At 34.0% G+C, this 24768-nt stretch overlaps 1 protein-coding gene across 1 annotated transcript in view; it reads left to right on the top strand.

Moving 5' to 3' along the window:
- Positions 1–1093: 1093 nt before the first annotated feature.
- tty (tweety) overlaps positions 1094–24768 on the top strand; it is a 107277-nt gene continuing 83602 nt past the window's right edge. Inside the window, exon 1 of the mRNA XM_068775997.1 lies at positions 1094–1213. The gene's annotated coding sequence lies outside the window, so the exon portion shown is untranslated. The remainder of the gene's footprint in view (positions 1214–24768) is intronic.

Raw genomic sequence — 24768 nt, 5'->3', positions numbered from 1 at the left:
ATGACAAAGCGAAAAAGCGACCGCAACAGTGAGTAATGATATCCATTGCCGTTTTACCTTTAGTTGGTGGCTGATGACGTAGTTTAGAAGGCAATGGAGTAGACCCTTTGAATATTGTTAGAAAAAAATACACAAGTAAATTTGTAAATTGGTCAAATCGAATATATTTCCTGTTCATTATCCGTTGTAATAAACAAGTCAATGTCATAAAATACGTAACTATATATTTAAAGGAAAATTTAATACGAAACGATTATGTGATTTTAAATGAGTTAAAAATTATTACCAATGTTTGCGAACGTATGACGTAAAGAAATTGGTATACTGTTCGGCATACCCTCTCTGTCTTTGAGAAGTCAAGGGTCACTTCCTTATATTTATATAATAACTAGCTGTCTCAACAAAATAAGTATTGCTAAAAGTTATTGGCTTGTCGCAATTCTATAGAAAAAAAGAATAATTGCAAAGTATTTGAAAGTAATTACTCAAAAACGATTTCTTTCATGACTTCATTTTTATATACATAAATGCATGTGTACAAAGGGTAGAATGTATAGCTCACTTGTCAGCGAAAAGCTGTAGGAGTATGTATGTGTGTATATGAAAATTGCCAATTTATACACTTACATACATACTATGTATACATATGACCGCAACCGATTCTCGAGTTGTGATCACGAACCCGTGGAACGATGTCATAGTTACGATCGCAGAAAGTCGCAGGATGTGGGCTTCTCAAGACCCATCATCGTGATGATCTTTTTGGGAGCCCATGGGTATCCATCGGGATGATATAATGATGATACGAATGAACAAAAATTGTTACAATTGTGATAAAATAATAATTATTTTAATACATATAGTAAAAGTAAATTAAAATGCTATTACGGACTCTGTTTTTAACATCGTGTTTCTAAGGAATTATCTGCAATGTTTCAAACTACTGAGAAAGGTTATTTGTAAATATATTCGCAATCTTTTGTTTTCAAAAGCCTACATGATGCCATTTAGAAACATCTTTTGTAATAATAATTACGTATTTTTTTTAATAAAAATATTTATTTTCTGTCTTCACTTACAGATTCCACAAGTTTGAGTGGGCAGAGTCCGGAAATTTACGTCCTCGTTTACGTAATTTACCTCGAGGGCTCCTCGAGGAACCTCGGCTCGGGGAGTTACATCACATGCAATATTACCGGACAGGGAGATAAAAGTAAGTAATGCACAATAAGTAAGAGCATATGACGGGAGCTTTAAGGTTCCGGAGTTGGAACTAATGGCAAGCGTAACGTAGATTGTCCACTCAGAAGGTGGACAAATGACGTTTTTTAAGGTCCTGGTAGAAATCTATGGTGGAGACCTATGTCCAGCCGTGGACGTCCAATGACTGTGACTATGTTGAACAACACAAATAGTTGATGTAATTGCTACAACAAGTGGTGATGCAATAACATATCTCAACGATTCATAATTGTGAGTATATGGTCAGTTCGATAAATAAATCAATATAGTTTTGTTGGTGATGTAAGCATTCGTACAGTTGCGAAGCTTTCAATTGTGAAGAGATCGCGCGGCGTGCGTTGCGTTTTTATCAGCGCGCGCCAAACGATCCGCCGAGCCGCCCGAATTGAGCTAATTGAACCATGCCCTCTCGCAGTGATTCATTGCGGACTGCGCGCGGCTTTATGCACTATCATACTAAATCATTGCCAATGCGCCGGCTTTTTTATTTCTGGTTTTAAATATAATTGAACCACTAGAATTATAAAAAAAAAATTAAATCATACAAGAATAAGAAAAGGACCAATATATATCTACTTCCGCCATGCAGCAGTAGTCGTGCAATAATAAGAGAGCAGAGCAGAGTCATCAGAGTCAGACTCTGTGTTTGGCACTAATCGGCGTAACATTATTCCTGAGGATGCTCCGTGGAGGGTTGAAATTGTTGCACGCGCATTTATCAGCGGGCTGGCGGGCGGTGCACTTTATTGCACGACTACTGCTGCATGGCGGAAGTAGCTGTATATTGGTCTTTTTCTTACTTAGGATTGACAAAATAACGCCTGAATCCATTAGATAAGTCATATAAGAATGTAATTAAATAGACAAACAGAGAGGTATATAACCAAAGACAATAATTAAATTATACTGTGATATAATAGGAAACCTATTGTGATATTTTGGGAGCCAAGGAGAAGCAAGAAAGTTAACGTAAAGAAGAAGACTAGTAAGGCAGAGTAATGTGAGATATTGTGAAGAAAAATAGAGGAATATATGACTGAATTAAAAGTAAAGTAAATTAGAAAAAATAAATAGATATCAAAAAAATATTTTTTTAAAAAAAAACATGTACCTTCTAAGATGGGGTTGAACGCCTCCCCAAGATATTTAAAATTGTATCGGGTGGTAGCAACCTGCACCCGGCGGTTTCCGACGATCTCACCGAGGTCATCTGTTCATCTCATCACCATCATCATATCAGCAGATAATCGTCCACTGCAAGGAATATGCCTCCCCCAAATTTTGCCACGATGACCACCAGTCGCGCTGCCTTGATCCAGCGATATCCTGCGACCGTGAATATATGTGATAGTCGCATATCTCCTAAATGGTCATAAATTGCTATAGCAAAATTCGCCAGCCCTTGTCTCAAAAGGCTTTGCCAACAATGCTTTCGCGTTATTCTTTAAATGCTTTCGCATTCAAAACTTAAGACCCTTTCCTTCCCTTTCTTTTCCATTTTCCAACACCAAATGATCTATCACGCAGAATGTATGCATGGGAGAAAATAAATCTGTTCTCTCCGACGAGAAATGTACTGTAGCAGCAACTTCTTCACCTAATGCGAAATATGAGTATCATTAATCATTGAGTAAATCACCAGACGCCAAAGAGGCTAGGAAAACTGGTGTCAAGAGTCATGTGGTTGTCAGCCCATAGCGATGGTGGAAGGCGCGAATTCTGCAAATGTTACAAAGGTGTCAATTTAAAAACCCTAAGTTAGTATTCATCCAGTCCGCAGTTCAGTTCAATGCAGTCTATCTATTACGAAATTAATATCAGCCATCGCCATATCATTCAACAATACGTGTTTTTAAATAAAATATTTTTTTTTCAAATTTCAAAAAAAATTTCAAAAAATTTCAAAAAAAAATCTTTTTACCCCGTTCCGCGTAACAATTCGTAAATTAAGACGTAATTTATTAGCCTGGTAAGTTTGTTCATTAGCGACTGCCTTCCAGTTGGAACATGTAACGCTTTCGTCCTGCTTAGTTCTGGTTGAAATAATTAAAACGTTACTCGCATTTTTTAAATCATAAATTTTTATTATATGTGGCCTGTTTATTTATCAAAAAAGGTCCGGGGATTATTAACATTGTTTTTTATAACTCTCGTCCTACATTTCATAACAAGTATGCGTTTTTTTGTAAAAGCTATATTTTTATTACTATGACCCATAATTGTAACAAGTGGAACGGTAAAATTGTTTCTTTAAAAATTCACTCTTAAATATCAACAGAGGTTAGTATTTAAATTTTTAAAGTAACTGTATTTGTTCGTTAGGTTTTTCTCAAGTTATGTTTTAGCTTATTGTTTGAGATTTTTCTTTAATTCATGCCATTTTGCACTATTTCCGGAAAAGGAAAATCCTAGGAATTGTTGAAAACTTCACCTAATAAAATTCCAATGTAGAAGACAATTTCGGAGAGTCGAGCGCAACATAAATCATTCATATATACATTTCAAATGCATCGAATTCTTTCTACGGACGCCGACTATAAATATGCCACGGTACGCGAAACTTTTCAACTGAAATGCGTGTTCGGGATTATTGGAAAATTCTAGAAATTCCGTCGGTGGAAATTGTCAAAATCGGAAATATTATCTTGGTTTTCATAACTTCTGCGGGGTAACTGTGTGCGGTGTTACAACGTAATTATCTTGTAAGAAATTTTAGGTCATTAAACAAAAAGTTTAAAAATTCTAAAAGCTTAGGAATAAATTGTTTTAATATTGTAGGGTACCGGAAAGTAAAGCCGTTAGTGTCGACATATTTTACAAAAAAACCGATTGATTTTTATCGCACCAACATTGAAAATATGTATACTAGATGGCAAAAGGTTGTACTAACGATGGTGAACATATTGTCAGAAATAAAGACTTGTCAGTAATGCAGTCGTGTGAATTTAACTTTAGAAAGCGACGTTACTTTTCGGACTGTCTACTTTAAGGATTAGAATTGACAACGAAAGAAACTGTCTGAGTTTGTTGCGAGCTCTTCTCCTCTCTTAAGGTGAAAGATACTATTGAAGGGTTGTTCAATCTAATTCAAAATTGAACTCTTCTGGAATTTTTCTCGTGACACGCACATTGAATGATATATAGATTATTGTATAAATAATGTCAGGGCTCCGTCATAAAGAACTCGTCTAATATGCAATGTAAAATGTTAAAGGCCATCCTATGTTTTAAGTTTTTTTTTTGTTCAACGCCTATCATGGGTGGACAGCGTCTTTGTTTACGTAATAATTCTTTCACATATTTTTTTTTCCACACTTACCTATCTCAACTAGTTTTTCATTCTCTCCTCTAATCTCCTTTAAATTATCTCTCATTTCTTTCCATATTTTCATTCCATTCATAGCCTCACTTCGCATTCCCTCCGTGATTCTACAATTTTACATTTATTTTTATTTCTTTATTCTATAGCTTTCATACATTTCTTGAACAATTTCTTATATATAGCATTTAATTTACATGTCTAATATCATAGTCATCCCATGTTAAGTTAATCCAAAAAAATATGATGATAACTGGCTTTAGAAATATTAGTTGCCAGTAACATTTTCAGGCGACGGTTACTTGTTAATGCATAAGCCGTTAATTGTTACGTTAAAAAACATGTTCTATATAGAGTTTTACCTCTATTCAACAATTTTAGGTAAATATAAGTTAATTTAGAATTCGATTTCATACGAAGATCGATTCGCAGTATAATTACATTTCTAATATTTATTATTTAATACATAATGTTACTATTGTATCGTGTATGCTGTGTGTAATATATGATGATAAACTGAACAATATCGGAAAGCTTAAGAAAGTAGACGAAGTGACAATTATAATTCTGAAAAAGACGGTTAGATATCGTGAGAGGTATAGAAGAACAGAACCAGAGCTTCATATTCTGGAAACGATAAAAGAACACGCTAAAGATAATTCCGCAGGAATAACATGGGGGTAGAACTCGAGATAATAAAAAGATATTCTAAAGACAGTAACAAAAAAAACTAGTTGTAGATGTCAACTCAACGGTCGTAGAAATTCAAGAATATTGTAGCTTTCATGAAATGCTGGTTAGGTAAGAAGCGAGCTTTGCACTTGAACTTTCATGATATTCGAACTCGAAAGTTTTTGACAACAACTTGATAACAAGTAGGTATCTTTTGATATCTTGAACGAAGTTAAATTGCTCGGCTAGCATACAGCAGTTTGCGTTAATGTTTCCCCATTTAAAGTTTCATAGTTTTTTGATGCACTGTTGAAAAGTACAAAGTGAGTAGGGTGACCACCTAATGGTATGGAGATTAGGGTAGTGGCTAACATTGTAATGTTACACGTTTATGTCAGTTATTTCGTTGGCTGGAGGCCCATGTCTTCCAGAGAGAGTCAATCGGCTGATAAGACCATTTTCTTGTCTACTGCGTCCATAAAGCGAAACATAGTAATCCAGTACCTCAACAGTTCGATAGCAAATGCATACGCCGTGGTGAGAAGTGACTCATCACCGGTGATGTTTATAGGAGGTTGATGATCTACAATTTTAGATTTTTCAAGCACAAAAATTTGTGGTCATATAAAATATTTATTCATTGGTATTTTTAGATCGTACATGTCTTGTGATTCAAAAAATAATAGACTAAATATAGCGTTACCATTTAAGCAACTGAAGATCTTCTTAAGTTGATGAAAGGTTAATGTTCTAGAAGGATGTGGAAACGGAGAGAGTGAGAATGTAATAACTGGTTATCTGTCACGTGAACATATGAGATGGTGACTAAGCCTTCCTACAACCCACTTAACAAAATCTTGGCGACGAATCCTCTGAGATCTGTTCTGGCCTCGCGATTTAGGCCGATACGAGTCCGGCACAACTCTTTCGTTACCACGGCAAAGAAAGGACATTTCTAGAAAATTTCATAACGAGACAAAAAAATAGGTCGGATGGGTAGTCTATAGTGTATTTTTTAGGTACAGCAGCTGTACACATGAATTAAAAATACATTAAAATTTACAGTATAAACATTGTTTCTGCTATTTGTTCCTTTATAGGTGATACGACATTAAAAATTTACTATACACAACATTGTAGTAAGATCAGACCACATCAAAATTAAAAAATAAAAATTGAGAAAAGATTAAACATAAAAGTGGCTGTTCGTTCGTAAGAGGAAACATTTGGCTTATTTTAGACATCGAGTTTTTTGTGTGTTTTAGTTTATTAAAATACGTATGTAAAAAAGTTTTGATAAAAGTTGTTATAACTTTTGGGAGCGCACAAATAAGGGATAACTTTCGGTCAGCGAGTAGATAGTGGGTGAACATAATTGAAACATGATGTATACAGTTGTTTTTCAGGGCGCAGTTGTTTGGGTAAAGTTTTGTTGTAGAAAACTACGACCCTTTAGCTTCCGATGTGTTTTGTTTTGGCCAGCATTCTTTCATATTCTGCCGCCGAACAAATTGACTTGAATAGTTTCTCACTAAAGTTTTGTTTTAGTGCTGATACTTTTTTTCTTAGTTTTTCTAATCTTATGTAAATCTTGCGCTTTTCTGAAAGTATGAATATAATTATTATTAATATTATAACTATGTCGAAATGATCGCAGTCTATAGATACTCACTATAAGGCATAAACCTTACCCCAAGATGTCTATGGAGAGATATACCATAAATGCTTGGCAGGCAGGTTGGCGGTTGCAGGTATAATGGTACGCAGAGGACGCTGTTATCCATCTTCTGGAAACATTTTGTGAACAGTGACAATCCTATGTAATTATTTCACAAGTTTGATATATACAGAATTGTATCTCGGGAGTCGAACCTGCGGCCTGTTGGAATACCACTGCTCAATTTAATAATAAAAAAACTAATCTAGACTCAGTATATACAACTGTACGACTCTCCGGAGGACTACCATTGCTCACGTACAACGTATCAGTTAATTTTTGAAAATTAATTATTCTAGAGTTGACACATTTTGTAAACTCTTGATTGTTAAAGAATAAAAATTGAGGGTCGATGAATATCTCTTAGTGTTATTGTAGTAGGCATAATTAATGAAGTACCTATGAAAAAATGAATTATCGCTTCGCCATCAGTGTTCAATATATCAAGTTATTTTTCGGTACAGTGTTGTATTAAAAAGTCTATTGTAATGACCAATTATATTAATAACCTGCTATGCCCGCGACTTTGTCCGTGTGTAAATTAATAAAAATAATCAGCCACTTGAGTTATTTTTTCGTTAAAGATTTATATAAAATAAAAGTAGTCTTAACTTATAGTTAATATTATTCAAAATGAATCAATCCGTCGGCCAGTGCAGATCATTCGTGGCGGACCATTTGACGTTATTTCTACATATACTTCAACGTAGACTTTGCGTGGAATTTAAGAAAAAATATTTAGATTATAAAAAATAAAGATTTTTTTCTAAAATAAAACTTAAGCTTAGTTACTCCTTATTACATCAGCTACCAGCAGTATAAGTTTCGTTAAAATCGATCTAACCATTTCCGAGATTAGTTGGGACAAACAGACGGAAGCAAAAATTATATAAATTAATATGCATGCAGTAAAAAACGATTATTTAAATATTAACAACAGATACTACAATTTTATTTATTTGTTTGTATAGATGACGGCAAAGTTTACTTCTCTCTTTTTTTACAAGAAGCTGCTATGTGTATTTATTCGACGAGTATAAGCATTTGAAATAAAACAACTTGTTCTGACTTTCTTTTGGTGTTTAAGAGTTATTGTAAACCTTACGACTTTACTTTCTTGTTATTGATATATAAGTAGAGACATGTCAGGTAACTTATTAAGAGAGTAAGGAACATTACGTGGTTGTGGATTGGATCCTTTCTAGGATTCTATTGTAAAATTGTTTAGATAGCTCATACAAAGATTCACTAATTAGACAAGTCTTAGGTATATATATTTTGTTTTTGGACGTATATTTGTGGACATACGATAAGTTTTGATACACGTATTAAAAAGCAATAGTGAATATTTTAATGTATTTTATTTTATTTTAAATAATAAACATCACTAACACCTTTATTCTGCAGAATTAAAATCATGTTCAAAATAAGAAGTATATATGTGACGTCACTGATTAACCTGCACACGGTACCGTGTTAAATGTATCCAGTAAAAGTCGATATATCCGTTTTAAACGCTGATTAATATGCTCCAATTTGTTTTTAAACGACTTTTAACCCTTATGACACCGTCTGATATATGGTGGCCTGTACGTGATCCATATTTCGTTGTGTAATACATTAGTACGCAGGTTTAATCTGTCGGATTCCAAAGTTCCCAATTCAATGGAAGTGTTAAACCCGGAAAGACATGTACGCAATCCTTTAAGTACTCGCAGTCGTTTACTTTAATCTAATTTTAACTGTAATTTTAATGCCAACATCTAACGATCTGTTTATGCGTCTTAAATGTGCCTAACTATATTATTAGTTTTGGATTCATCTTCACAAATATAGTTATTGTAAAAGCCCTAGTAATCGTATGAGGTATTTGTGCAATGAGACGAGTAAGAGCGCGATAGGCAAGACGCACATGTGATACTAAGAACAGACAGCTTGACGTTTGTCAACCTTGCCACGCCTACTAAAGTACTGTGTTTATTTATATAATGTTTTCGTTATAAGGGCTTTAAGTTTCGATCCGAGGCAAGGTATGACCTATACAAAAATCATACTTTACTGAACGACAATTTCATTGCAATGTTTTCCTTTTACAGTTCCTGACGATGTTATACCAATCTATTCTATTATTTGCTCTCGTAGCAAAGTACTTAACCACTAAGTTATATTAGAAGTAAATTAATTAGGTACAGATAAGTGAAAAAAAACCAAACAAGCTGTACCAGTGGTGGTTAAGCTCCTTTGATAGTTTGAGCCATTGTTCGAAATTTAAAATTTTTCGCGTGCCGCAATTTAAAACGCAATTAAAATACGCAATCGAATATTTTTTTTACAAAAATTATGTGTATTGAAATTATATGACAAAAGTACAAAATATGTGTATTGAAGTTAGATGTCGGTTAGTTAATTATGATCGGTATTTGGATTTCGCTAATTTTATGGTGTAATAATAATAATTATTATTATTCATACCAGTAATTTGCCATTCCCAGGAGCTGACGTAGGTAATATAAATTTAAATATTGAAATAAATCCACAATCAATCGAGGCCAAAAATAATCGTTCAGAGCTGCATATGACTCGCGAGCCGTAGCTTGGCCAACCCTGAGCTATACCAACATGCTACAAGCCATTTATTTAAAATGGCTTTTAGCATGCGTAATTATGACATTAAAATTAAGATTCATATTAAAGTATGATAAAAGTTAGAGTTAAGTAATTTGATAAAGAAAGTAAGAAATTGAGATAGAAAAATAATTGTAAATGAGGTAGTATAAAATATAAAGGCGGCGTGGCGGCCACACCCGTCGCCGTATAACTCATGCGTGTTCCGGTTCGAAGACACTGCTAGGCGAGGAGTTTGCCTGGGGCGGTACATCTAAGAATAACCCAGGTGTCCTAAGGCCAGCTCAGCGAGGACAGAAACCTCGCGTGGAGCAAAAGAGCAAAAGCTGGCTTGATACAGATGTTAAGTACCCATAGGGACTGCGAAAGCACGGCCTATCGGTCGATCGTTTAGGCAATGGTTGCACAGACTTATTAAGACTAGGGGCCACTCGGGCAAATCATGAACTGATGGCGGGCCGGCCGCCAGAAGTATAGGTAATTACATTTTTTTGGTCTTATTCTTGAATAGAATTCAATATTTTTCGAATGTACGAGAGTATTATTTTTGCTGTCGGCGGGCCACCACCAGTATTCGACCGGCGGGCCGCGGTCTGTGCATCCATGGTTAAGAGTGTAGTTTTAGGGTAGATGTATGATGTCTCTTATTGTCACATGTCTGTCTTTATATGTATAAGTGTCGTAAAAGAGAATATAGGTTGTAAGTGAATAATCTTCAATACTTGTTGTTTATAACCAGATTTATCATAAAAAAAATTAAATGTCAATGTCTTACGAATACCAGTGTCTAAGATAACATTCATTTAAGATAAAAAGTAAAAACAAGTGACGGATTTGATTTATTTTATTTATATCGTGAACTGGCTTCGCCGATAGAGCTCGTATTATCAAAAGTGATTGACATGTCGCAGTGCAGCGTTAAAATAAATGAAACTTAAATCATTATTTTTTTATTGATCTTATAAAAACAATGATTAATTACAGAAATTGGTTTTCTATTTCATTTATTCTTGTTACACGTTTTTTAAATGTTTTAATTTACTCTATGTGGAAAAACGTGTGTGGTATTTAATATATTTTTCTTAGAATTTTTATTTTTTTCTCCATAAAACCTTTATCGTGACCAATCGAAAAAGTGAAAAAAAAAGGTTACGTTATTCCAATAATTTAATAAAAGAACATATATATATGATTGAAATTTATTAGAAAAGCAATAAATGTATATTTATTTGATACAAAACACTCTGGAATACGTTTAACCCTTAAATGCATAATGATGTAAAACTGCAACATACCACTTAAACGTAAAATGAGTACTACAGTTAAGGTGTATGTCTTGGTTGTATGTCTGCAACATAAGTTTTTTTTAATTAATGAGTATAAGAAATGTTTTAAATAAATATATATATATCTTTTTCCCTGCATCGTAGCGTACATCTGTAACTGCAAGAATTTTTTTTAGAGTATTAATAAAAGTCGTGCATTTAAGGGTTAATTGTTACTAAATGGAGTTTAGATTTTTATTGTTAAACATATAACAATGTATATGTGATATGTGTTACTGACCCCCCCCCGCGGCCTCTCCCCCGGCGGCTGCAGGTGGCGCACGCCGCGCGATTGACAGCGCCGCGGCTCGGATGTACATTGTTTCCGCCGCCATTCATTGTCCGGATTCGGAAGTCAGATTTATGATATTACAGTTACGTCGGTGTATCGACATTGTTACAATTTTATGAAGAATATATGTAGTTGTCAGTTTTCGATTGTGTTTAAGAACTTGATTTTTAAGAGTTCGATAGGATTAGTTATAGGGTAGTAGTCGCTGGAATTCGCTGGATGGAGCGCTAGACTGATCATTGGGGTAAGCCTATTCCTTGAAGAGGGCGTCTATCGACTGATACGATGACGACAGTATCAGTTGAATGAATAAAAAGGTTTAAAATTTATAATAGTGATAATTAATATAGGTGCGTTTATTATTACATTGTTTTCACTGAATGACGTTACTATCTCAGATATCGTCCATTCTTTTCAGCCTATAAACGCCTGCTGCAAGGGATAGGCCTCCCATAGAGATATCCATGAGTGATGTACCATAAACACCACGCTTGGCAGGCAGGTTGGCTATCGCTGTGTGGTATTATGATACGCATAGAACGCTGTTGCTCATCCTCTGGAAACTTGTTTGAAAGGCATTGGCAATCTGATATAATTAATGCAACAATTCGAATTACATAAGATTGTATCACGTAAATCGAACCCGCGACCTACTATCACTAGTCTCAAATCCTCTAACGCTAGGACACTACTGCAAGAAGTTGATTAATTTCATATTATTCAATTTTAAGAGCACAGCAATGTCGGTTTTCTTACAAAAACACTGACCGTCTGTTGTGGGATTCAAAATCGGCGAGACATGATCATTAACGGATTGCCTATGGTTATATATTCTAGTACCAAAACTACTATTTAATGTACTAATATCACTAATTATTTCTTCTACTATAATTATTATTGTATATGTATGTATTTGTATGTGTGTACACCTTAAATTACCCTCTCCTTCATATCTCTCATCTCCATCCAAAGGTTATCTGGTAAAGAACGCCTCGGCCGACAAGACCGCATCTTGTACCTCTAGTTTTTGTTTAGTTCTTGTGTATGGTGTACAATAAAGTGTAACATAGTAATTAGTCTATCCCTATGGCTACTATTATTTATTACTGTTCCTACTGTAATAACAAACAGGAAGATAAAGAATGTAGTGGAATGTAATGTTATTGATAGTAAATTTCTACTGCGGTTGTATATTCCCATAAGAAAAATAAAATTTTGGTTGTTTTTCGAGCTCCGGTGTATATAATAAGTTCTAAACGTTTTACATCTCAAGGTCGATTCTAAATGCAGCGTTGCCGAGGATTGTGTTTTGCTATTCCAGTGTACAATCGTATTGTTATGTCTGCGTCTGGTCATCGGGTGAACGACCTTCTCGTTTATTATTTTGTTGCTTATAGGCAAAGCGTTTGACCTCTGCTTCGCCTGATGCTAAGCGATGTTTTACCTAGAAGATACCTGTTCACTAATCTAATTAATTTTACCTTTCTTCAAATTTTGTTAAGACGGACCTAATGCCTATAGGCTTTCTCTACCAGTCAATCCAAGGTGATACAGAGACAATTAACGGGCAGGTGACCAAATGTAAAAAAGTTAATTGGTCATACAAACATATGGTATTTAGATAAACACTATACTTATAATAATTACATAAATAGTTACTTACAAATATATACCTAACCAGGTGAATATATATATTTATATATGTATATATATATATATATATATATATATATATATATATATATATATATATACATATATAAGATGAGCTAATGCTGAGGGGAAGTCCCTTCCAAAACAGTACGCTTTAGATAAGAAAGGAAGAATGAACAAAGTCAGATTTGTGGGGAAGTGTTAGACATAAGTAAGGAATGGAGATTAATATTTTATATTCAATTAAATCTTATGGACTTATAAAATGAAACTATTTCGTACAAGCTTCAACTGATTAATATGAAAGTACAAAATTAAGGTTATGAAATTATATTACATGAAATTAAAAAAAAAAATGGAAATACTCTAGCCGTATTGATAAATAATTAGAAAATCAATTAGTAAATTTATCTGTGAAAAGTTACGACAAAACCTAAAGTTTATTGTTTTAAAGATATTCAACAGTCTAAATTTTTTTATATGTAGAAAATAAGTAAATGAGAAGATAGACTGTTAAACGTTTGAGCACTATGCTAACAAAATTGAATCCGCTTACAGTTTGAAGGTGTAAATAAATTTATTATTTTTCCAGTAAGCCTAGAGATATACCGCTTATATATTTTCAAATTAATTGCGTAAGATTTATATTACAGTGATAGCATGATAGTTTACTGTGTTGGTCGCAGGTTTACTTAAAGGCTTTAAATTGGTTATACGTGTAAAGGTTTCAAAGAAGTGAATATATAAGTCATTATTAAAAAGTTTCAAAGTTTCTACACCTATAACTAATCATCCTGTACATCCATTGCTCACGTTCTATCTTTGGATATCGTATGTTCAATGGTCTGTAATTTAGGTGACATCAACTATAATATGATAAATGATTTTTTTATAGCGCAGTAACATATTCTTATTTCATCACTGTTTCAGACTCGTAGAAGCCTACTCCAAGGCTTAAAAAGATATTTATAGGGGGATATGTATACCATTATCGCAACGCTTGGTAGGTGGATTTGCGATAGCGGTGTGGTACATGGTACGTAGTGGACGCTGCTGCCCATACTCTGGAAAATTATGAGCAGATGCAATCCTATATAGTTAATGCAAAAATTTTCAATATATAAGACTGTATCTCGGAGATCGAACCCGTGATATACTATCGCAAGGTACCACTGAGCTACTACTGTTTTATTAAATAAGTTTTATGTATTTTTTTAGTAACCACTGTTTTATGTAATAAGAAATTAACCATTACTATTAAAAAGATATCTTAAGTAAGTTTTTATAATAAGCGACTTAAAATTAGTGTTGTGTAAAATTGTATGACATACTAATCCATAACTAATATAGCCTTTAAGTAAATTTTGTTACTAACTTACTATTTATATTATATATTATATGGATTCACTAGATTCTGAAATAATATATATTTATTTATTCATTCATTCATAAGAATCACATAGTATATAAACATTTAACCCTTAATAGCCTAGTTTAAATTTTGATACCAATCTTTTAAACCGAATGTTCACATTACTATTAGTTTTTTGTTATAGGTTGGCTGTACGTATTTTACTGTTGTATTTCTTTCCAACGAAATTAAAAAAAAATCTATTTTTCCCTTCATCGAGACCCTCGAGCAAACATAGTAATATTAAAAAAAACACTTTCGTAAATCAGGCTACTAAGGGTTAAATACATCAGAATGTAATAAATTCCTCATGGCATTTATATCAGATGATGTAATGAGAAAAATGTAGGACATGTAGTGTATGTGTGGATTTGTCGTTTGTATGAACTTTTTTTTATGAATGTGTGTTGCTATCTCAGTGGGATTGCGTGCTATAGTATAACTAGGCTAATGCCTCGGTCGCAGTGTGTGCCAATTTTTATCCGGTGCGGTTCGGTTGCGATGCCAAGAAACCGGTTTAATACGATGGATGCTTTTGATATGAAAATACAGTTTCACTGGTAACATATGGTATCACGTTTGTTTATGGTAAGGTTTCGTAGACTTGTGTAGTACGGGGACTCCCCCTTCGATAAAGCCAGGAAAATATTATAGAAGTATATATACAGGATTATTTATGTTATACCTAAGTATTTTTAAGGAAATGGTTAAGATGTTTCTTTCTCTGTTTCTTTATTCTTTCCGAGGCATGTGCGTTATATATATATATATATACATATACACATGCAAATATGGGTGTGTATGTATGTATATATATTCAAATATATTTATAAAAGTTATTTTATAACTGCGTACATAATGTCCCGTTAACTATTAAAATTTCATAATGTAAAGAGCTTATAGTTCTGTTTTAATTGCAATTCTGTATACATAATAATTACTACTTACTCATAATTATAAAGCAATTGCGGTGTAAATATTCGCTAAAATTTTTTTTTAAAAATTTTAGGCAGTGGTGTTGGTTCCACTTTGGTTAAGATGATTTTTATTAGGAGAATTTAAAATGTAAAGCGTAAATAATAGTTTGAATAAGGATACAAATTTAAATAGTTTACGATAATAGGTATGATAGACATAGAAATTGAGAAAACGTTTTATTGTATCTGTTTTATATAACAGAATGTCAAAAGTGTTTCGCTGTCTACCCCACTTTATTTATACAAACCTTGTTTTATGGCAACTACTTAGCTAAGTGTCGCATAAAATATACGCTCTTTAAGTATATAGTAGCTTTAATAAGTAAGTCAGTGTATTTTTGTCTAAACATATCTATTTTGTAACTGTATGTTTATATAAAAATATCGTAGTACGTTATTGCATATGTGATAAAAATATCCGGAGAATAAATTTAAAAAGCTGTGATTATGTTCGCAAAAGTATTTACACAATCTCACGTGATTGTACGGTGAATGAAGCACGTGGTTGCGGGCGTGGCCGTTCGATACTGCGGAGGCTGCGCCCTGAGCTCGCCCGGAGCACTCTCTTGGACCAGGGCAGCGCGACCTCCCCGCTCCCCTCACCTCCACTCTCCCGCACCCCCCCTCTCGAGTACACTACCGGCAGCCGGGGCTCTTGTCGAACTGGTCACGTAGGGTTGCTAAGGCTGTCGTAGTTAATACGCGTTTATATTTCCTGTTTCAGTGTTACTTCTAATCGTATCTTATATAATAGAAGATATATTTTATCAACTCGTTGCACAATTAAGTTATAGAATAACATATAGGGTTTTGAAAGAACTTTTTTTATCCAACCGATGTCACACGTGATTCCTTAAGGACGTTGCCTCTTACTGAAACATTAAATCTTTTAACTTTCCTAATCGAGAATGTTCTAGAAATTCATTTGTTAATTGAGCGTCCTAATAAGTCATTTAATACAACTAGATAATTTTTTATGCAGGTATTTTTATTTATTAAATCGAATCTATAAAGTATTTAAAATTTATGACGTGATTATTAATCAAAAGAAGACCCTATATTTGGTAAATAAATTCTTTATGACGTTGTGACATGCATATTTATCATCATTCCTACGCTTTTTGAAACAATGGAAAGCTAAATGACTTTAGTATATATTTATTATAAATATAGAATTTAGAATATCGTGAAAGCGTTTTAGTCATAATAAACTTTCATCTAGGTATTAAAAGTTAATATTAGAATTATATCATATAAATTTTAAGTATGTATACTACCTTTATTGATTATTTAATATTTATGGAAGTTTCTATTTTAATTAACTGTAAAGGATTGTTCCTGAATTTTTTAATGAATTGTTAATGTTATGTTTCGACCCTTGTGCTCGAAGGTTTAATTTATTGTGAGTATGGAAGCTCTCCGCACTATTCTGAAGTTGTTACAAATTGTATAGTCGTTTGTCTCGCTTGTGATGTTTAAATAGCGATCATTATACAACCGTACTTTGAACAAATGTTTTTTAAAGTATGTAGATTACATATATATATATATATATATATCATTATTGATCAGTTTTTGTGGAAGAATATACAACCATACTATGACGTACAGCACCGAAACGTATTTTTTCACTATGGGCCCCCTTGCGAAACTCACAGTCGTTCAACGAGCAACGACAACACCTTGCAAAGCAGAGTAGAGTCAAAAATAAAATAAATTTAAAAAATTATTGACGATTAATAAGAGTTCTCTTAAAATTATAAAGTCGAGAGATATGCTCAGAATGTCGCTAGGTGATCGAATCAGGAATCAGGAGAATGAGAGGTGGAATAACCGACATAGTTCAAAGGATTAGGAATATACGGCAGGGGTAGGTCAAGCACGCAGAGCAGATGACTTCTGGGGTCTTGAGTTTTTGGAGACCACAAACTTCCGCCAAGAAGGGAGGACATAGGATATTAAGTAAGAAAAGGACCAATATTTAGCCACTTCCGCACATGCAGTGGTAGTCGTGCAATGAAATGCACCGCCCGCCAGCCCGCTGATAAATGCGTATGCGGCAAACAATGCGAATCACACAACCGCCACCACCAAATAACTCAACACGTGTTTCACCCCTCCACGGGGCATCTTCAGGAGTTATGTTACATCGATTAGTGCCAAACACAGAGACTCTGTGTTTGGCACTAATCGGTGTAGCATCGGTGGAAGTGGCTAAATATTGGTCCTTTTCTTACTTAGGATGGACTTCTGCGAGGTAACGCCTGATTCCATTAAAGACATAGGATATTGTTATGGTTTTCGGAAGGCGATGGATGAAGGCAATCGAACAGGTCCTGAAATACCTGCATTTGTATAATAGATAGATAATGTACTTAGATATAATTGAAGTCACCAAGTTCGCTTTCATAAAACGTTCTCGTATGAGAGTGGCAGCCCTCGTCAACATCAAAAAGCCTTTCCGCACAACAATACCAAACGGTCGAGAACAATAACCGGCCGAAGTTTAATAGCGCGCCTTCATTACGTACTTGCTACTTGCAAATGATGTTTTTATATTTGTCTTCGTATTCCTTAGTTTCTTCCATTTTCGTGTCTTCGTTCCGTATTTTAATTTTTAAACAAATCTCTTGGCTCCCCTTCACGACAATGCTGTATTAAAGAAATGCAATCTTCTTAGACCGAGAGACATGTTAGGTTTTTTTTGGTGGATGATGCTCATTGTTTTTGTAACTGACTGTTTTAGGGCGGAAAGGTAAATGTATAACTTAATATTGTTTATGTATAAAAATGAAGCCTTGTTCTATTCACTTGATGAAGTCAAAGTAGCTTCAGCTTAAAATTAAGTTTACGTTGGTTCGTAACGCGTCACGTATTGGCATGAACTAATAAGAAACTTAGTGGGGTTTGTCATATTTTTTAAAATATTTTTGACAATTTTTTTCCTATGTCTTTACAGTGAACATTCTGAAAAATATCTTTTGTAACACAGTTTTCTTTTATGCTTCTTTCAAGGAAGGAAATCGTTTCTATGGAAGAAGATAGAAAACTATGCAGTCATTACAAAAATTTTAAAAATTATAATGACATTTGAAAATGTGCATTTGACAGTACGTTGTGAACTTCGCACGTTTGCCAGTTAACGCGCTGTAGGTTTATTTTGCAGTTTAATAGTGGCGTCGGTGATTATTAAAATATAAGCTTTAATTACACATCCACATTTAATTAATAAATAGAGCAATTATTCTGAAATATGTTACATATTTTTTATCTATTTCACATATGGCAAGTCGATAATTTCTGTCTGTACGTAGTCAGAAAAGTTATTCATAAGTACAGGCCTATTATTATCTGGTATTTGTAATATTTTAGCAATTAAGATGCATATTATTATACAAGTAATTGCCACTTTCTAGATATTGATATATGCCAGAGAATGCAGCAGCGCCCTCTTTGTATTTTAATATGAAACTTTGATCGCCAACTCGCCTTCCAAGCGTGGCGATTATGGTACATCCACTCATAAATAACTTAAGGGCTACGACTTGTAGTGTGCATCTATAGGCTGAAAAAAAAGAGGTGTAGAAATAATCCTTTTGCCGTAGATATTTCAGTATGTGTAAACAATGGGAAATATTTTTGTCAAGCTTCGAAAAGCAGAAAGTTTTGAAAAGAACAAAACAGTTGAATGTCAGAGTGTAATGTCAAGGGCACACGGTATAGTGTACAAATGTAAGTTTAAATATTTTTAGAAGCACCAATAGGTAATATGTATCTATTTCAAAGTGGCGACTTGTATAATGGAATATTTGTTAACCGATTCCTAATATTAGCAGGGATAGTCCAGCGGTAGAGGACTAGGATATAAAATCTTCACACTTATTACACGTGATTTAATTATATATTGCCACTGGTCACAAACAAGTTTCCAGATGATGTTCAGCAGTGTCTTCTGCGTAACATAATACCACACTTCGATCGCCAATCCGCCTGCCAGGCGTGGCGATTATGGTATCCCCTCCTAATAGATGTTTGGGGGAGGCCTATGCCCTGCTGTGGGCATCTACGGGCTGAAACGAAGACACGTCGACTACTTAATGTTAAGTTAATCTAACGTACACCTTTATTAATAATTTGTGTGTATGATTGATTAATGGCATTCATAATATAGAAATTTTGCTTCCTCTTATATAAGTGTGTGTGTGCGTGCATGCGTGTGTGTATATCCATATAATAACACCAATCTGGTATTGATATATAATTTTAGATATCATTATCTATCAAATAGGGCTGTTTTGACATATCCCATGACGTACATAGGAGATCTAAAGTAGATAATGTAAGTATATATTATGAAAATAAATGTAAAAAATTATTTAATTGGTAAAGCTTAGTTAATTACAATAAAGAGTGTTATTAATAGATTTGAACTCTACCAATCTACCACACTGATGCGCGAGTAGTCACTGAGCCATGCGGTATAGGGAAGCGTGGAACGTCTGGCGTCCTGCTCTATTTATAGGTCGCCGCCGTGAGATGGGAAGTGATTTAAACGAGAGGAGGGTGGGCGTTGCGTCTAGAAATCTTATCGTTAAATAGACCGATCACTTTTATGTTTCGATACAATGTTGTTTTATATCATCCTGTATACTTGAATGGAATTGTTCGTATGTCAAGTTTAGAGGCGTCTTCACGTTGATCCAAAAATGTGGGATTTGGTTTATTGATACGTTTACATGGGTTGTTATTATAAAACATACACGCTTATTTTCAGATCAACATTCCGAGATGGTAGTAGTTAACTATAATGTTAAAATAATTGACTATTTAAAAGTGCAGTAAATACATACTCGTATAAAGATATTTTTCTTTTACATTTTAATCACAATTTAAAATGAACATACATGTATGTATATCGTTTCTGTTCACATATTTTACAGAAAAACCGTTTGATTTTTTACTGCTCCGGCATTGAGAATTTGTATACTAGATGGCAAAAGGTTGTTGCTTACGTAAGTTAATATAATGTTGATTAGAAATATAAACTTGTTAAAAATATAGTCGTGAATTTAACTTAAGAAAGCGACATTACTTTCTGGTTCCCCTAATACTTTTTTAACCAGTTTTTGTAATAGATGTTTTGAGTCACTTATATATAGCGTAGTGAGGTTTTTAGGCCAGACTTCTGCATAATGGGCCCCATATATAGGAAGTAAGGTAATAGAAAGAAACGCAATGATCTGTTATCATGATTATCTGTAGTTAATAGGTGACGGGACTCATTTTTAATATTGTTAACAGCCATATAACAAATTATAAATCAACATGACTGTTGTACGGCGTAGTAGTTTGTACCGCGTGGTAAACCGATTCCGGCGGGTCTATGGTAAATATTTACAATAAAAAATTATAAGAAACTAATTCATAATTGTTTGGCTAATTAAAATTAAAAAATAATCCAAAAGACTTCCTTTAGTAACCTAGTGTAGTCACAAAGCTGTCTACTTGTATATTATAAAATTAAAATAAACACAAAATTTCGTGGAAACGCTATACTTAAATATAGTTCACGCATGAAAAGATGAATGAATTGTAAATATCTTGGACGTCCGTAGAGCTACATAGATTTAACTATAGAACCTTAAAGGTGGTGTTAGTTATTGTTGCTCATGACAGGAGTTTTATTAAGATTTATTGAAAATTGACACTTAGATTACCATGTACATTTTGAATCACCCTGTAATATTATTACACAGGGTGATTGGTTATAGATGTAAAAGTTTTATAAGGATGAATGTACTCGTATAGGTTAGCCTAGAATGGTCTTGCAACGCCACACATGCAGCGACACCCTGTGACCACGTTTACAAATAATAAATTACGTAATAATAATATTGTAAAAAAGGCATGTTTGAAATGCGGATTACTACGTATTAAATTAATTATTGTTTAGTATCTGTCTCTGTAGACTGTACTACCAGAAGTTACTGGCTTGTTGCATTTCAATAGGAAAAATAATTTAATGTATAATGTTTCAGAGTGATCACTTTATACAGAGTAATTGAAATTATAATCCGTCTCAATATTATTATGTATTTTGTTTAAGATAATATAGATTCAAATCAAATCTGGTTTAATTTATTCACGACGTCGCCACAGACAAATAAACTGGTTGCGTATAAAATCTTCGTCTCCCCGAACAATTACGAGGCCTGTACTAAAATCGTCCCTGAACAATAAAAGTTTATTGAATCAAAATGAAATCGGCATAAAAAATATCCAGCCCGGGGGTTCAACGACCTCCCTTATCTCGAACGCCCGACTCTTACATCAACAATCCTCATCTACTTCGCGCCTTGGGATCTAATCGATCCGCCGCATCAAAAAATATCAACCTTATTGTCTTAGCAATAAAGCATACTCCTTACCCAATGGTATTTTATCTTCTAGCTGACGTAGTCTAGTATCTAATGCAAACGTGATAGGGTTTAAATTTCCCTAGCGCATACTGCATAGGGATGCGAATTTCCGATATGCCAATTCAACGGCGTTATTTGTCTAGATTAGATAAAAGATGTAGGGTCGGACCGGACGATTTATGTCGAACATCTTCGACCTCCGGTGTGAACTGATGCAGATACGTCGATAGGTATAATTGTAATGAATATTTAAATACGTTGGTTGGAAAGATATTCAGCTTGATTTTTACACGGGTACATTAAAAAAAGCCGTAATTGAATACAATTTTGTATACAGAGTGATTGGTTATAATTGTAAAATCTGAAAATGGATAAATGTGAATGTATTTAGCTTATTATCTATATGAAATATTATCTATATAAATGTGAATGTATCTATCATATTATCGACGCTAGATGTAGTCAGCTTTCAACCAAGTTTTTTGAAAATTAATAGGGGAGACCTGGATACAGCGTTAACAGTCCTTCGGTTGAAAAAACGTGTTCAGATTCTTTGGCCCGCTCCGATTTTTTAGTTTTTGAGACGTCTTATCAGCTTGTAGACGCCAAAGATGTTAATAGGGGATATACAAGAATTTCGCATTGTAGTATTATGGTATGCAAAGGACGCTGCTGCCCATCTCGAAACTTGTTTGTAGGTAGTGGATGTCTTGTATAACTAATGCACAAATTGTGAATTATATAAGATTGCATCCCGACAATATAATTCGACCTAGGTACGATCGCAACTCTGTTTTCTACCGCTGAGCTACCACAGCTCGCTTTTGAGAAGTAATGTCGAGTGTAAATAATTTCTCATTTTTTATTTTTATTACTCTTTTTCCTTTCTTACCTCACAAATTCTTTCTCTCTTTTCCTCACATCTTTCACTTTCATTCTTCACGTTATGATCTTCTTTTACACGTCGCGTTTCTTTACTCGTCTACATTTCTAATTACATTGATTCTTATTTCGCAGTATATATTTCTATGTTTTCTTTTATTTATTTATTTTATTTAATGACACGGATAATTGTCTTTACTTTTCTTATTTATTCGACCTATTGTTCCACATGGTCTGTTGCACCACTTCTCTGCAGAACGACGAAATTTGTCGTCGCCCATGAAGAAGGTGACACTTTCCTCTTTTACCTTCTTGCCTATCTTAACTTCGAAATCAAGGTGGAGTCCTCCAAACACAGAGCAAGTATTACATATTATAATTTTACACTATCTGCTACCTGTGATAGCATAGTGGATACCGATATTCTTAAATAAATAAAAATTAAATGCAGTGGCTTGTACAAAATTACTGTTCTAAAATTTGCATATTAAATTATTTCTTTATATTTTTACGATTCAATTTATTTCATATTTTTCCTTATTTAACTTGCAGAATAATTATCATAAAAGATTTGTGTTTCGGGGTACCGGGCTTTTGTAATGCCATTTGATATTTTGCGGATGCGATTTCGCAACCGTCTGCACTCGAGTGAATTGTGATTACTCAAAAGGCTCAAACCAGTTCCGCGGAACTTACTCGAGGCATGTCATGCCCTTAAAATTAAGGTCGCCCGGCGACAGAGCGGCAGATGTTCCGCCTTAACATTTGCTCGTTACGTATTTAATTAACTTACGTATAAGTTTTAAAGGTTTTTAATAAATATTATTATTATTTCATTTTTAGCTACAGTACGAAAAGGAAAATTTATGATAGCTTGAAAGGAAAATTAGATATATTATGACGTATTCGTAGGAGGATCAAGAAAATGTAAAAAAAAATCATATTGAAAATTGGTAATTAAACATTATCTCTGTGCAGTAAGGTCAATTGGGAAATTTAGTGGCAATTTGCACAGTTTGATATTCATTGTAACTAATGTAATATTTTTTTTTAAATGTGAATCATAAATTACTAATTCGCTGGATGCGAATGTCCGATCCGAAGTCGGTCAAACTAGCGATATTTGGGCGAAGCCTATACCTTGCAAATTCATTCACTATATTATATGTGCAAACGTCGTCGTTGTAACTGGAATAGGAATGCGTAGGGATTATTTTTTAGTTCGCAGATCGCTGTTTTGGCGAAATCAATTTAGATGAAGCTTCACAACGCCTTCGGCAAGCAAGTAACTTTAATCGCATTACATACTTTGGCTTGCAGTGAGCGTGTATCGATTGATTTGATCATGATGAATAACAGTTTTTAAACTTTCATAATAACCCGTTCTTTCGTAAATTCCCGTTTTTTAACGCTTTTAATATACTTAAAATAAATATATCATTGTTCTAATTATTCTTTTATTCCCTTATTTTGAATTTGCAACATTTCATTGCACTGAGATAGCAAAGTCCATTGGTAACGATGCATTTATATATATTTAGTTTGCATGGTGAGATTGTCGTGTTTTTAGAGTAATTATATTTTTACTCTGACAACCGTGTTAAAATACACAAAACCGACCGCAATGGCGACGCATTGTGGGCGCTCTCTGTCCCACCGTCCTCCAGGTGGGAACTTAAAAAGAAGATGTATATTGTTACTAAAATACCATACAAAAAAAGTTGCCGCATGTAAAGGACTTTTAAATTTCTTTACAAGTTTTGCGCCTCTTAATAATCCGTACCATTCACTTGCTTACAAAAGTACGATGTAAAAGCGTTTTATTAACTCTCCGGCGAAGGAAATATAGTACTCTGAAGAAAGGTGGTGTGACGTGTGAACATTATTCTAGTTAGGCGCTTTTAAAACTAAATATTAAGATGTGTATACAATATATAGGGTGAAAAAGAAGCAAAAGGCTTAAAGAGGCGAATGTATTGCTCATTAGTAAGAAAAAGATTTTTATTTCAAGCAAGAAAAGGACCAATATTTAGCTACTTCCGCAAATGCAGTGGCCGTCGTGCAACAAAGTGCACCGCCTGCCAGCCCGCTGATAAATGCGTATACGACAAACAATGCGAATCACACAACCGCCACCGCCAAATTACTCAACACGTGTTTCACACCTCCACGGGGTATCTTCAGGAGTTATGTTACACCGATTAGTGCTAAATACAGAGTGAGCTCTCTTTTTA

Source organism: Battus philenor, unplaced genomic scaffold (assembly GCF_028537555.1).
Source record: "Battus philenor isolate CCGP_79_NKW_IND1 unplaced genomic scaffold, ilBatPhil1.0.hap1 SCAF_9, whole genome shotgun sequence".
NCBI lineage: Eukaryota > Metazoa > Arthropoda > Insecta > Lepidoptera > Papilionidae > Battus > Battus philenor.
The sequence above is the reverse complement of the archived record's forward strand: the minus strand, read 5'-3'. Positions and strand labels throughout refer to the sequence as shown.